The following is a 12,813-nucleotide window of genomic DNA, read 5'->3' on the forward strand; positions in this document are numbered from 1 at the left end:
TTCTCTCTCATTTTTGTTATTTATAATTTATATCTCATTTTTATGATTTCATGGTTTCATTATTCTCATGTTTTATCATAGGGCAACTTCATATTGTCCATGGAAATAAAGCCCATATGTCACTGAGGGTTTTCTTTTGACTATCAAAATCAAAGACCCAATTATAGTGGGTTCAAAATAAAACAAACCAAACAAGGCAGTTTGTTCTCTTTCTCACCTAAATCAAGAAAAGAGAGATTATCCACAGCTAGAGTAGCCACTCGATCCTAGCATGAGGACACAGGTTTTATTCACTGTGTCTATTTCATCATTGTTAGTCTGTATCTTCCCTCCGAATTAAATAGTATATAATGGAGTCTTTGGCCTTCTATCCTGAAGGTCAAGTGGTTGTAAATCCAGCAAGGAGAGGGAAAGGATCAAGGAGCAAAGGGGAAATACCATGAGCTGATCTCCTGGAAATCACCTCAAAGTATTTTTTCCCCTAATTTTTCAATAATCATCTGCAGTAGAAAAGAAGTTTGAAACATGAAATACTTTTGCTAAATACATTGACACCTCATACAAAGTCCTGGTTTTGTTACTAACAACAACAACAAAAAGCAAAAATGAATAGTGGTTAGGCCACTAGGTGTTTTGTCAAAGCAAAGAAGAAATGGCAGAGGCTCTTTGCATAGAAGCAAAACCTGTGCAGTACAGACAGCTTTTCTATCGAAAGACTCATGAAACTGTTCTCAGGAAAATTCCATAAAAATTGCAAGAGATATGCTTCTCACGTTATGTTTGCTTTAATTAATTCCTTTGGTGAGTGTAGCAACCTGTGGCATGCAGGAACTTAAGAAGTGATATTGTGTATCTAGGTATCTGTGAGTAAAGGCGGCCATGTAAGTAGAGATGTTATTTTGAGATTAAGTAGCTAGCTAAAAATTTCATTTTGTATGTTCTGAGGACATATCTCAAATTTTACTTTATGAGTTCTGGATTTACTCAACTAGATAGGACTTTTGCGTTATAAATGGGGCCATATTGTAGAGTGTATGCTGATAGTTCAGAGGCCCTGTGCCCTTTGGTCCATACATGCTGATTAACTGCTCGAATTGCTGAAGTTGTGACAGAATAATGTTCTAGCGCTTTTAGAGTTCATTTCATTTTAAGTTGTTTCATCAATCAATGGCTTGTTATTCTTAATAGATTTGAAATTGAAAAACAGTCTCCTTATCAAGGAATTATTTTTTTATATAAATTTCAGTTAAAGTTGGTTCAGAAGTATTCTTATACAACTTTTGATTAAACATTCTCTGCATAGTCTTTAAACCTTATGACAATAGATCTATCCATTGATCTATCAGCAGGCAATAATGCTTACTTTGTTGTTATAATAAATGCAATAATTATGAGTGATCTATTATTTAAGAGCTATTACAGTTGTTCCTGGAAGAATAAAGTTACACTTCCTGCCTTCCTAGAAAGAAAATGAGTATGAGAATGGCTAAGTATTTTCTCTATCTACCACTCATTTAGTCATTTATTCATCTAGTTTGTGCCTCAAACACGCTAGGTGATCTTCTATACTGTGGATATATAATAGCGAATAAGAGAGACAAGTTTCCTGCTCTTTGGGGTTTATATTCTTGTTGTGGGGAGAATACAATGCAGGTAAGCAGGTATTTAGGCAAGATCCTTAGGTTTAATGACAAATGCCATGAGTAAAGAATACAAAATTAACAGAGTTCTTTAGGTTAGACGTTCAGGAAAAGCCTCATAAGAGGCTTGTATTTGAGGTGATAGCTGATACAAGAGAAGAAACTATGTGTAAAGGTTAGGAAGAGAAGTGTTCCAGGCAGAGAAAATAGGAATTCAAGGGTCCTAAGCCTGGAAGGAATTTGACAGATTCCATGAACAAAAACAAGGCCAGAATGTCCGTAGACTCTTGAATTAACAGGAAAACAAACAAACAAAACAAAACTGTAAGGTGAGAATAGAATGGTGACTTAAGACATCTGACTATCTAAGTGAAACGGAAGTTACTGAAGAATGTTCACAAGGGGTGGATATGAACTTGGGCCATTTATGATTAGTAAATTCAAACTCTAGCTCCAACTTTGAACAGTGAAGGGAGCATGTGCACAGCTCAGCCAACAGTTAGATGAGGGCTCAAGATCGTGCATGAATTCCTAGAGGGATGAGTTTGTAACTTGGGCTGAGTTCATACTTTTTGGGTAGGAAGGGGATTCTCCAAAGAGAATCGACACAGTTGATTTTAAATGTAGAAAATGCTGTCACAGGGAAGCATGGGTCCGAAAAGGGGAGTGAGGTGAGGAACTGGGAAGGGCCTTATGAAGAATCCCTCCCCTTCCCACCAACTGTTTATTTTTCTGAATAATTTCCTTTGTACTCTATATTTAAAAGTCTTAGTTCACATTATTTGAAAATTTTTCCCTTCTTCAGAGTAATCAATTTTAATTTAATCAGAAATTCAATAAAGCTTGATCCATCCTTCTAATAATGGTATAAGGGGAAAAGCTGTAAAAAGGAGTCTGACTTGCCTTCGTTCATTGACCACCCTTGGGGAAAGAGCAGCATCCTATTATGTAGTGTATCCAGAGGTTAAAGAGAGAGGCAGTGAAGGTTTTGAGAAGCAGGCACGTGAAAAGCCTATGTGGGAAGAAGAAGAACACTTGAGGCAGCGTCTAATGGACAATTCAAGAAAGACAGTAGATCAAACCTCCCCTTTCCCCAGACTAGTTTGAAAAGAACAGAGCGAGTTCACTCACCTGGAGTCAAAATTACAGCATACAGTCCCAGTGACAGTCTGTGCCCATCATTCCATTCAACATCTGTTTAATAAATAGAAATTAAAGGTTAACTCGATACCAGGCAGGGAGGCAGGTACTGGGGGTAGAGAGAGAGATCCAGGATGAAGACCCTGATCTAATGGAGCTCATGTGCTCCTGGGAAACTAAACTAAACAGGTAATTTTTATGGCTATGTATGATGGGTACACTGATCAAAGAGCATTAGATGAAATTCCCCAATAAGAGTCTAAAGGATATCACTTTTGTTGGCTGAGCTAGAACAAAGAAAACTGCATGAGATGGATTTTAGTAAATGAGTAGAGAATTAGCAGATGAAGGATAGAAGGAAGGTCATTACAGCCATAGGGAACAACGTGTGCCAAGGGACTGGCCACCTGAGCACACGTCCTGTGTGAAGAAATTAAATGAGATCGCCATCGCTGAGATAGATGGCGAAACACAGAGAGCTTCAACATGTGATGATGAAAAGACTAGCGAGGAATAACTTGTGAATCATCTGGAATTCCAGAGTGAGGAGTCTAGACTTGAGCACAAATGTTACGGACGAAATGGAAAGATTTTAGCAGAGAGCCAGTACCATTTTAGAAAGAAGAAAGATCACCTTAGAAGTAAGATTTCCTTACTTCTTTGAGATATTTTTTGGGTAGTCATCCATGTCTGATTATCTATACGTTTTGAAGATTATCTATTTCTTTTTGAAGTACCCTTGCTTATTTTTCAACTCCTTCAGATCATTGTCAGATCATTAAGTTTTCCCTGTCTTTTCACTTATTTCACCAATAAAAAAAAATCTTCCTTTCTTTTCTAAAAGCATTTATCTTAACCTTCAGTACCCCCTTGAATTTCTCCATCCTATGAGACTTACAAAAAAAACCCTTGTTCTTTAATCCTGTTTAAATCTACTTTCTGGAAGCAGAGCTGTAGTGTTGCCTAACCCCCACCTCCATTCTGCTTTTGAATTTTCAGCTCTATTAGTTCCTGGTAAGTTTTGTACCGATTACATCATGCAGTTCTCCTGGGTGCACAAGAATCAAATAAAGAAGCTCAGCCACCCATGTCAATTCCTGTGCTTTTTACAACAGAGAATCTTTCCTAATTAGCAGTTGTCGGGTTGGTTCAATTCCCTTGTCACCACCAAGTTCTGTAGCATGACTACCAAAAAGCTGCTCCTAGATGAGTGTCTGATTACTTCCTTTGACTTTTGCTATATAATAAATAATTGTTTCCTTTAATCTGATCAATATTGTCCATTGATTACATTATTTATATTTCTTTATTTTTTTGACCTGAAGGCTGATATGTAGCAAACCTGCCTTTAGTTTATGTGTTTTTAAATATACACTTTCTAAGAGTAAGTAGGTAATACTTTTGCAAGAAAAATGTTTCATCTCTTCTCTGCCTTCCCCACCTCCCCCATATAATCACATATTTATTGTCTCTCTGGTTAGCCTAAGATAGACATCGCATTGGAAGTACATCTTATGCCAGAAGGGCTCCGTTGTGAGCAAGGAGGCTGTTTACTACTTCAAATTTCAGACTTCGGAAAGGTCACTGTTCGGAGTGATCCAGTACCAACATTTTTGTTTGTTTTGAATTAAGAGTATAAATAAGCAGGGCCAGGCAGCCAGCTCCTCTAGTTCGCACCCTTTCAAGTCCTTTCTGCTGTGTGCGTTTAGTTGAGAATTGACAGAAAAAAATTGTACGTCTTCGTGGCTGGGCATTGTTGTTGGGGAGAGGACCACCCGGAGCCAAAGTGAGAATATGACATTGTGATAATATGATTTTTAATAGTATAGATTTGTTCTTTGTCCCAATTTCTGATGCAAAGTTCCCCAAACCCTTGGAATTTCCTAAATGGTAAGAGCAATAATGGTGTCTTTTATTATGTCAATAATAAATAGGTAACTTTTAGAAAGCACCTAGGTAACCTAAGGATGGGGACTAGTTGCCAGTGGAGCCAACCTTGTGATTAGAGGGTTGCAACTTTTAGTTTTACCCCCCTTGTCTGGGGGAATGGAGATGGGCTGGAGGTTAAATCAATTGCAATGGCCAATGATTTGATCAATCATGCCCATCTAATGCAACCAGCATAAAAACCCAAAAGGACGAGGTTCAGAGAGCTTTCCGGTTGGTGAACGGGTAGAATTTTGGGGAGTGTTGTACTCAGAGAGGACATGGAAGCTCTGTGCCTTTGCCCTATACCCTGTCCTATGTATCTCTCTCATCTGGGTGTTCCTGTATTATATTCTTTTATAATAAACTGGTGATCTAGTCAGTAAAATGTGTACCTGACTTCTGTAAGCTGATCTAGCAAAGTAATTGAAGCAAAGGAGGGAGTCTTTGGAAACTCCAGTCTATTGCCAATTGGTCAAAAGCACAGGAGACAACCTGGACTTGGGTCTGGTATTTGAAGAGTGGTGGGGGCAGTCCTGTGGGACTAAGCCCTTAACCTGTGGAATTTAATGTCACTTCCAAGTACATAGTGCCAGAATTTAGTTGAATTGTGGAACACCCAGCTCGTACTGGAGACTTAGATCTGTGGGAATTTCCCTACCTTCACAGTGACACTGTTTGACTTTACCAGAGTCCTGTGTGCCCCAAAACAGCAACAGTCAAGAAATTCCCCCAACCTTTCTGTGTCCTCGAAATGGCTAACTGCAAAGAATCATTCTTCCCATTATGACTTAGACAAGATCCACTGGTAGCCCCTGCTTTACCTATGATGAAAAGTCTCCAAATTCTCATTATTTGTCTCCTGAATGCTGAACAGAACTATTTATTATACCCCTGAGCAATTTGGACAAAATGCCCTCTCACTTGATCAGATGTTACTCAGGCTTCTCCTTCGCCAGGTCTCTGAACCTTCACGCACTTCTGGTCATTGTGATAACGAACAAGTCCACTTTTCCAGCCTCTCCTGGAATGGCCTGACCTTAGGGGAACATTCCTCCTCCATCCACTGTCCTGTCACACGGCCACCCACCCCACTTCCCCACACCTGGTTATTCCTAGCCTTGTTTACTCCTCTCTGCAAAAGAAAGCTTTTTTTTCTGGTGCCATTGGTAACACTTACAGATCTCCTGGTAGATTTGCCATATGGCAATAATCCCCAGCCTTATTGCGCAAGTGCCCCTGCCCCATCACAATAACCTTCCTCCCTTTACTGCAATATAGATAGTTTTTAATAAGTTCGTCCTCACTGAAGTCTGCATTTGTTTTTATTTGACAGTATACATCCAAGGACTAGCCTGGGATATAAGGTGAAAGGCCTCCCTTTCCCCTAATGCCTCAAAGTCCTATAAACCTTTCCTCGTCTCTCATGACAACTGTGAGAGCAGCAAGGGGAAGACAGAAAAACCTGAAGACTGAATTATCTCCAAGATCTGACTTCAACCTCAAGATCCTGTTCAAATCAATCCGACAGACTAAGTTTTTAATTGGTTTTTCCTAAACTTATGTTCCCCATTATTCTAACCTAGAAGATTGTTGTGAGAAGAGTGCAAATAAAAGAGAACGTTTAGAGAATTAAGTAACATACGTGTTTTCTGCACGTCGGCGTTCGTAAGTAAATTTGTGAACTGGCTATACATATAAATCTCAGACTTTGAAAACTGGTTTTTTTGTGGGTTCCCCCCCCTCTCCTCAGCCTCTGTTTCTTATTTTGCAAGTCTTTTCCTGGAACTTCAATCTAGCATTTTGCATATTTTACTTACTATACTGATTTGTTTTCAAACATTTTCTTTTGACGGGTTTAAATGCCTTCTGCTGAGACAGTTGCCTATCACTGAGAAAAATGGGCATCAATGATGCACCTTGTGAAAATAATTTTGTTCATTTAAGGAAGAAGAGATAAAGTAGCATAGTGCATGCTCCCCCACTCCAGCACCTTTCTCTTAAGATCTTGTCTTCTACTCTTCATATAATCTGGCCATATTAATTTTGTATATGTGATTTAATTTTGTGTGTCCAGTTAATTTTTTGGCCTACTTCCTTTTAGCAATGAGGCTGCTATATACCTCCAATCCTGAAATTATTTTTGACTCTAAATATTTTATATTTAGAGTCCATTAAGAATCTGGGAAATTTCTAAGTTCTCTGATTGGAGGGTTTTTGGAACCATATGTTACATTCCTTAGAATTTCCTAGAAATCCTACAATGCCATTTTCCAAAAACACAAAAGAGCATAAGCTGATTGTATAATATATTCACAGCACTATTTACTCAACTAAGTTCTTTCAAAACCCTGTAAATTGTCCTTGGTCTACAGAAGCACTATTCATGATTATTTATGAATATTATTTATAAAATGAAATTCAATGAAAATGCTAAGCAACCTACTTAACAATAGGTTAAACTCTACAGAGAGAATATATGTTTAAAAATCCAACCCTGACAGACATACATTATACAGGTACATATGTCAGGCATGAGACAATTCATGCTGGTAATTATTCTGAAAGAGCAGGAAATAGAATATTATTGTTACAGAAATTTGTCAGGAGAATCTTGACTTTTAATAGATGACATAGAAATATGAAATGACTGAGGATAGAACATTTAAAATCTTCACAGGCAGAAGAAACTAAGTGGGTGGTCATAAGAAAGGCAGAGTCCAATTGTTGAGGCTGGGAGAAGTCCTGTTGCGACAAGGACATAGTGTAGACAAAGTCTTTCCTCAGAAGCGCTTGAAAATGTGTATATGGGAGTATAAAAATGACTTCGTGAAGAGTCAAAGAGAATGATAGTAGAAGATATGTTCTCAACAGCAAAATGAAAGCATCTAGGGAACATCTGCAGAAAGTAGAGTATATACAATGTGTGTGCCCACTAAATTGCAGATTTCCCTCTGTCAGATGGGGCTAAGTTTGCCAATTAATTTGAGGCAATGGAAAGTTTGAAACAAAACGAAACAAAACAAAACCCTCTTCTGTGCACAGCCCACTCTCACTGAGAGGATGTGTAAAACCACAGAGCACAAACAGAACAGCTCAAGCTCTGATCTTTTCCGAAGATGATTTTTTTCCTACTTATTAATCTTTCTTAGAAATATTCACCTGGAGAGGAAAAATGCTTTTTCTTCTATCACAAAAGAGGCAAGCCTTTGAAATCCCGTCTTTGTTCTTCACAGTGTGGACTTGTGTAACTTACAAAGAATTCTCTCTGAAGTCCATAAACAAAAGAATGCCTTGTTGTATACAAGTTATCTGTTTAAGAGAGCTTTCTTCTCCTCCTCTGTCCTGATTTGAAGTGTTTCAACATGCGCAAAACTAAGATCTAATCATTGCAACAACTGACTGAGGATTCCCACTGAGATTTTAAGGAAAGAACATCACGCAATGTTACACCGATAGGCCCCAAACACACTTTGGAAATTGTTTAAAGATTATTTGCTTATATTTCTCTTTAAAAATACCAAAAGCAGTAAGTTTTTCAGTGAATGATATGCACCACTGTCAGAGCTAATCTGTTTATAAGTATTTGTGGATAAAATAGTTTTAAATGTTGTAGAACACACATATTATTCCAGATTGTTGAATTGCACTAAACGAACTAGAAACACTGGTCGAAAGTAATTCTCTGTATGAAAGTTTTACTTTTTTTTTCTAATAGTGGAAAGAAATTTTAACTTGTGAGGAAGATATATTTTTACTGTTATCTTAGGGTAAAATTCCAGCATGCTTCAATTTAAAGAATTTTGTCCTCTGTAACCATTACCAATTCCTGTTTTGTTTTTTTTTTCTTTTAAAGATTTTATTTATTTGACAGAGAGACAACCAGCGAGAGAGGGAACACAGCGAGGGAGTGGGAGAGGAAGAAGCAGGCTCCCAGCGGAGGAGCCCGATGTGGGACTCGATCCCGATCCCACAACGCCGGGATCACGCCCTGAGCCTAAGGCAGACGCTTAACGACTGCGCCACCCAGGCGCCCCTTACCAATTCCTCTTTTAACTGACTTTGTGGCCGTTGGGAGATACCCTTCAATTATGAATACTTCTTCCTTTGCCCGCCATTCTTATTCAGAATCACCAATGTCCTAGGAAAATCAGTCTCTCTCTCGCTTTCTCTCTAGGTTTTTTTTTTTGTTTTTTTGTTTTTTTTTTTAAGATTTCATTTATTTAAGAGAGAGAACAAGCAGGCGGAGAGGCTGAGAGGTAGAGGAAGAAGTAGACTCCCACTGAGCAGGGAGCCCAATGCAGAACTCAATGCAGGGCTCCATCCCAGGACTCTAAATCATGACCTGAGCCGAAGGCAGACGCCCAACCAACTGAGCCACTCAGGTGTCCCTCTTTCTCTCTCTTTAATTAAAGTTAGGAAAAAATAATCTTCCAGAAATAGATGGAGGTGTTCAGAAGATGTGAACACAAAGTATTCAACGTGGAAATAACCCATTCTAGAATGTTACCTCCATTTCAAAACACTACATCTAGAACCACGGAAGTGTAGGGAAGTAAGCGAGGGAGATGCTGTGTTGATTCTGGCAGCATGAGTTCAGTTCCCACCACCTTCTGCTCTTTTTTGAGAACAGCTGCCTGCAGATAGTAGAACATTCATTGTGGAGGAGTTTGAGACATCCAGGTTTCCGATGTGCATTAAAAGCCACATTATATTGATTTTTCTTTCCAGAACACAGTTTTTCATTTTTGTAAAATGAGGAATTGGATCGGATGATATTACTGTTTCATTTTTATTTCTGTAACTCTGTCATTTAACTGAAAAATTAGGAAACAGTGTAGAGGAATGAGGAAAGAGTGACAAAAGTCCCCACAAGTAGTCTAGGCTCCAGATAAATGTATAAGTTCTTAATGTACATAGGGAATTTCCTATGAATATGTTGCATAATATAATACATAAAATTAACCATTACACACTTAGTCTACTTTATTTTAATCCCACCCAATTCAGTGATTACTACCAGCCTAAAGTTTTGTTTTGCAGATTCTTACTATGACCTATTGTGCCTTTACAAATTCTTGACTTTTCATAACGATTGCAGGAAAAAATATTTCAGTATATTTTATCAATAGAGTTGGAAAATTATATACTTCGCCAAAGTAAAAATGAAAAAAAGAGATGAGATGTTAAATGTTTCAAAAGAACCCTGAAGAAAATATAAAGCTCTGTGAAATGTGTATTTAAAGATTTATGCCTTACATATTCTTAATTTTTGGTAGACGAAATCTTAAATGTATTTAGTAATATCCCACCATCACATTTTTGATAGCTTAAAGTTTCTTTTAAGTCAGTTCAACATAAAATTTAAATGAAAAATAAATTTCAATGTGTTTAAAGAACTGTTTGGTAATAAGAGATTTTAAGGGAGTAAGAATTCCTCTCCCCTTCAAGGGTCCTTTTAACCTGACTAAAAATAAAATTGACATGAGACAGAAGAAACAGGAGAAAATCAAATTCAATAGTATACGTATAGGGAATCCACACAGACACAGAAATGCCAAAGACAGGCAAAATGACGTATATACGTCATTTTGAACTAAGGAGAAAGGGGGCAGGAGGCTTAAGACTTCAAAGGGAAGGAATGTAATTCACAGGCAGATGAAAAAGAGTAAATGATTTTCTACCATACCTAGTCCATATGTAGTTATCTTTGGTGTTAGCTCTCTCGGAGCAGTTTCTCTAAATTCTTTTTAGGCAGTTGAGGGTGGAGGTGAAGAGCTAGTGCTTTTGCTGAACCTGCTGGGTGGTGATTACTTTTTAACTCAAAATAATCTTCATGCGGAAGTGGCCCATCTTGTCCTGTCCTTGGCCCCTACAGAATCAATGCAATGAATTATGATTAAGGGAGTGGCACTTGGGGAATGGCAGAGTGAGTAATGCAGTGAACCCTACCCCCCACAAAACCACCTTTTAACTAGAGAAAATTATAAAAGAACAGTAACAACAACAAAATGCCAACCATTTAAGGTCTCTGGAAATTGTCTGAAGAGCATAAAGCAAATGGAAAAACACTTACTTAGGAAAGTCTATTAAAGCTCAATAAAAAAACAGCAGAAAGCTGTGACATTTGAGCCAAGACCTACTGTGTTTCCCTACTTCCAGCTCCATGTATAGAAACTCTTCTTTTGGTGTTCTACCCCAGGAGGGTACAGCCATAAAGATTGGGCTCTTCACTCCAACTCCATCTGAGGGCTGTGGGTTCACCTCAGAAGAAGTAGGCAGCTGGCTTTTCTCATCATTAGTCCTATTTTATAGAGCTCCATTCGAAACAGACGTACTGAGAAGATTGAGGCTGGTTAACCCTACTCAAGCTCTAATTGTAGCATGCAGACTCCACTCCAGATATGATAGACCAAAACTACTGGGCATAATTGCCTCATCTCCAGTTTGCTCATAGGGCAGAGCTTCCATGCAGGAAAGGGACGGCCAAGAAGAGCAGGGGCTGCCAACTACCTGCAGTGCCAGCTCACAGAGCTGGAATGCCATTCTAATGGAAGTGGGCCCTTGGCTCACCTCCAGCTTCCGTGCAGAACTGCAAAGATTCTGATCAGGGACAGAGGCAGGTCATAATGACTTCGAGCTCCGCAGCTCTGCCTGAAGAGACTGACTTTAACTGGAACAGATCTCAAGGAATTCCATGTCTCACATTGTTGCCAAAAACTATGAAGGCCTTAAAGGGAAGCAATTAAAAGCACACTGATAGCACATGATACTAGTAGTGTCAAGTGACATGGCAGGGAGACCAGAAATTCAGCACAGAACCAGGAGAAAAGACAGCTTTGAAGAGCCCTCTTTGAAATCACAGTCACCCGTGGGGTTTGGGAATATTGTGTGTGTGTAGGTTGTACCAGCTTGGGAACAATCAGAACAGGATATGGGGTAGATTTGAAGACATTCCCAAACCACAGAAAAAATCTCACCAATAAAGGGCAGAATCCTCACTGGCACAAAGAACGTTAAGTACAGTTCTGACAAAACATTTGGCTGAACAATAAGCTACTCTGACTCAGGGGCACATCTTAGGAAGCCAGGCTTAAAAATAAAATCACACCCCTAGCTGGCAGAGTGCAAGACTATGTGTATGCCTTAGGCTGTGCCCTCTCAGGAATACTCAGGAAAAACCTGAACTATTAGTTGCTAGGTGAACATGGGACAAAATCATAAACTCCTTAAACTGTGATAGAAGCCTCTATGTCAGACACATATCCAACAGTAAAAACAGTGAAGGATACAAATCTATCTGGCTAAGAATATTTAAGCGCAATCTTTGATCAAAAAGTGGCTTAATTGACCTAGGTGTGACCCCTAAAAGACCGGAAGACTAAAAAATAAAATAAAGGAAAAACATTAACAAGAGTCATTATAAGCTGCACACTATGGGGGAATAGACTCCACAAATACAGTTCAGCCAGGTTGCTAAAACAAAAAAAAACATGACCAAGGAAACAATAACAACACAGTTCAGACTTCCCCTGCCCCCGCTCTGGGGAGACAGTTTTTCATAAAAAATTGAGACAGACAAGGAAACTAAAAAGCATGACACATAAATAGAAAGAAAAACAAAATGAAACAAAACAGAAATCAGGCAGAAAAAGTGCTTTTGAAGAACCCCCACGTTGGACTTGTTAGACAAAGACTTCAAAGCAGCTGCTATAAATGTGTTCACAGAACTAAAGGTACATATATCTAACAACTATCTCACCAAAGAATATCAGGAAAGTGATATTATAAATAAGAACCAAATTAAAGTCTGAAGTTGAAAATTATAGTAACTAGAATAAAAATGTGCTAGCAGGACTCGACAGTAAATTTCAGCTGACAGGAAAAGAATCACCGACATTGAGATAGAGTAATAATGATTATATAATATGACAAGAAAAAGAAAAAAGAATGAAAATGAACAGAACCTCAGAGAAATACAAAACACCCTTAAGCCCAGCAGCGCATGCAGAATGCAAGTATCAGGTTTGGAGAGTAAGGGTCATGAAAAACATTCAGAGATATAATGGCTGAAAAATTTCTGAAATCTGAAAATAATATCAATCTA

The 12,813-nt window shown here is 38.4% G+C and overlaps 1 long non-coding RNA gene across 1 annotated transcript in view; it reads right to left on the reverse strand.

Moving 5' to 3' along the window:
- Positions 1-1,407: 1,407 nt before the first annotated feature.
- The window catches only part of LOC148110276 (uncharacterized), a 31,006-nt gene continuing 19,600 nt past the window's right edge, over positions 1,408-12,813 (reverse strand). The window contains exons 2-3 of the long non-coding RNA XR_015724105.1: positions 2,772-2,834; positions 1,408-2,652 (exon numbers count right to left, since the gene is read on the reverse strand). This is a non-coding gene — a long non-coding RNA (uncharacterized LOC148110276). The remainder of the gene's footprint in view (positions 2,653-2,771; positions 2,835-12,813) is intronic.

Source organism: Ursus americanus, chromosome 4 (genome assembly GCF_024610735.1).
Source record: "Ursus americanus isolate L20-20 chromosome 4, mUrsAme1.1.p, whole genome shotgun sequence".
Classification (NCBI taxonomy): domain Eukaryota; kingdom Metazoa; phylum Chordata; class Mammalia; order Carnivora; family Ursidae; genus Ursus; species Ursus americanus.